Source organism: Neomonachus schauinslandi, chromosome 7 (genome assembly GCF_002201575.2).
Source record: "Neomonachus schauinslandi chromosome 7, ASM220157v2, whole genome shotgun sequence".
NCBI classification, from domain to species: domain Eukaryota; kingdom Metazoa; phylum Chordata; class Mammalia; order Carnivora; family Phocidae; genus Neomonachus; species Neomonachus schauinslandi.
Genome location: NC_058409.1, coordinates 28,813,747 through 28,817,044, shown reverse-complemented (window position 1 = coordinate 28,817,044; position 3,298 = coordinate 28,813,747). Strand labels below are relative to the sequence as shown.

Genomic DNA, 3,298 nt, shown 5'->3' with positions numbered 1-3,298 from the left:
ATTTACCAGCCAGCCAGCAAAAGTGGGGATATGGTTCTTTTTGGAATTGCACCCTGGTTCATTCCTGAAAAGGAGAGACAGTCTCTTCTATCCCATTTTGACAGTTTTAACCATCACAAACAGTTCTCTGCCCTCATCCTTTTTTTTTTTTTTAAGATCATCTGACACTATGCCTGTATTATTGGTAATGAACCATCTTAGCACATTGCTTTCTGTTTCTCTTTTTTTTGGTAATGGCTTTATTAAGATGTAATTCATGTGCCATACAATATGACCCATTTAAAGTGTCAATTTAATGGCTTTTGGTATATTCACAGAGTTGTGCAACTCACAGTTGATTTTAGAACATTTTCATCATCCCCTCCAAAAAAAATCCTGTGTATTTTAGCAGTAATTGCACTATTCCCCCATCCCCCCACCATTAATCTATTTTCTGTCTCTATGGATTTGCTTATTTTGGAATTATGTAATACATGTCTTGTGTGACTTCTTTTTTTTCTCATTCAACTTTTGTTTTGATGGTTCTCAAAATTCTGTGATAGATTCTTGGTCAGGTTATTTCCATTAAAAAGTACTGATTTTAAAAACTAATAACTAATTTTTTTATTATGTTCGGTTAGCCAGCATATAGTACATCATAAGTTTTTTGTTGTAGTGTTCAACGATTCATTAGTTGTGTATAAAACTGCCACACACACACACACACACACACACACAATAGATGGTCCACAAAATATTCTCCTTTCCTTCTGAAGGTTTTACGATGCACTGTTATCATTAACCAGTCTTTTACTATTAAACTTAAAAGGCCAATTGACACAAACAGTTCTGAGACCGTTCTTCCACCACTGATTAAGACTGACCTGGCAGGGATTGGGGATAATATTCATTTAGCCTTCTGAGCTTTCTGGGCAGATGTGGTGACCTTGCCAGGTCCAGCTGCTTTGATGACACCCATAGCAACTGTTTGTCTCATGTCACGAACAGTAGGATGGTCCAGAGTAGGGCAGTCAGAGAAGCTCTCAACACATAGGCTTGCCAGGAACCGTATCAATGATGGCAGCATCACCAGATTTCAAGTACTTGGGACCATCTTCCAGCTTTTTTCCAGAACGACCATCTATTCCTTCAGCTCAGCAAACTTGGAGGCAGCGTGAGCTTTGTGACAATCCCGCACAGATACATATCCAGCACTGATTTGGCCTGGATGGTTCAGGATAATCCCCTGAGCTGTGAAACCAGCTGCTTCCATGGGTGGGTCATTTTTGCTGTCACCAGCCACATTGCCATGACAAACATCTTTGACAGATATGTTCTTGATGTTGAAGCCCACATTGTCCCCAGGAAGAGCCTCACTCAAAGCTTCATGGTGCTTTTCAACAGACTTTCCTTCATTTGTAACATTGATTGGAGCAAAGATACCACCATGCCAGGTTTAAGAGCACCAGTCTCCACTCAGCCCACAGGGACAGTACCAATACCACCAATTTTATAGATGTCCAGGAGGGGCAAACACAAGGGCTTGTCAGTTGGAAGAGTTGGTGGCAGAATGCAATCCAGAGCTTCAAGCAGTGTGGTTCCACTGGCATTCCCAACTTTACTGGTGACTTTCCATCCCTTGAACCAAGGCATGTTAGCACTTGGCTCCAGCATGTTGTCACCGTTCCAACCAGAAATTGGCACAAATGCTCCTACTGTGTCGGGGTTGTAGCCAATTTTCTTAATGTAGGTGCTGGCTTCATTAACAGTTTCCTTGTATCTCTTCTGACTGTAAGGTGGCTCAATGGAATCCATTTTGTTAACACCAACAATTAGTTCTACACTTAGTGTGTAAGCCAGAAGAAGGGCATGCTCATGGGTCTGCCCATTCTTGGAGAAACCTGCTTCAAATTCACCACCAGCAGCAGCAACGATCAGGACGGCAGACAGCCTGAAATATACCTCTAATCATGTTTTTCATAAAGTCTCTGTGGCCTGGGGCATCAGTGATGGTCACATAATACTGGCTGGTCTTGTATTTCCACAGGGAGATACCAGTGGTGATACCACATTCATGTTCAGCTTTCAGTTTTTCCAAGACCCAGGCATACTTGAAGGAGCCCTTTCCTATCTCAGCAGCTTCCTCAAATTTTTTTTTTTTTAAGATTTTATTTATTTGTTTGAGAGAGAGAGAATGAGAGAGAGCACATGAGAGTGGGGAGGGTCAGAGGGAGAGGCAGACTCCCCGCCGAGCAGGGAGCCCGATGCGGGACTCAATCCCGGGACTCCAGGATCATGACCTGAGCCGAAGGCAGTGGCTTAACCAACTGAGCCACCCAGGCGCCCGTTCCTCAAATTTTTTGATAGTTGTTTGTCAATCCCACCACTTTTGTACGTCAGATGACCAGTAGTGGTAGGTTTGCCTGACCGCATGTCCAGTGACGATGATGTTGATAGGAGGGTTGTAGCATGTCTCAGTATTTCATTTCTTTTTATTGCTGTATAATAATGCATTGCATGGGTATACCACATTTGAGGCCAGCCATCTGGTTGTTATGAATAATGCTGCTAGGAACATTCACATACACATTTTTGTGTGGATGCATGGTTTTGTTTTTTTTTTTCTTTTAAAGATTTTATTTATTTATTTGAGAGTGAGAATGAGAGAGAGAGAGAGCATGAGAGGGGCGAGGGTCAGAGGGAGGAGCAGACTCCCTGCCGAGCAGGGAGCCGGATGCAGGACTCGATCCCAGGACTCCAGGATCATGACCTGAGCCGAAAGCAGTCGCTTAACCAACTGAGCCACCCAGGCGCCCGAATGCATGTTTTCATTTCTTTTGGTTGTATACCTTTTGGTGGCTGGGTCATACGATAACTACATGTTTAACTTTTGGAGGAACTGCCAGACTGTTTTCCAAAGCACTGCACCACTTTACGTTTCTACCATCAGTGTATAAAGGTTTCAACTTCTTCATATCCTTGCCAACACTTGTCATTTTTTGTGTTTTTGATTATAGCCATCCTAGTGTCTGAGGTAATATCTCATTGCGGTTTTGATTTGTATTTTTCTCTTATCATTAATGATGTTGAGCATCTTTTTATATGCTCATTGACCATTTCTATATCTTATTTGGAGAAATGCCTACTTAGATCCTTTGCCTATTTTTAAGTTGGGTTATATGTCCATTTTTGAGTTAAGAGGGTTCAAGGTCTTTAGACATTCCAGATACAAGCCTCTTTTCAGATATATGATATGCAAAGTTTTTCTTTCGTTGTTTGGGTTGTCTTTTCACTTTTTTTGATATCCTCATGGTGTGTT

The 3,298-nt window shown here is 41.9% G+C and overlaps 1 pseudogene; it reads right to left on the bottom strand.

The window, feature by feature from the left end:
- Window positions 1–886: 886 nt before the first annotated feature.
- LOC110591214 lies at window positions 887–2,412 on the bottom strand (annotated as a pseudogene).
- Between the last annotated feature and the right edge of the window lie 886 nt (window positions 2,413–3,298).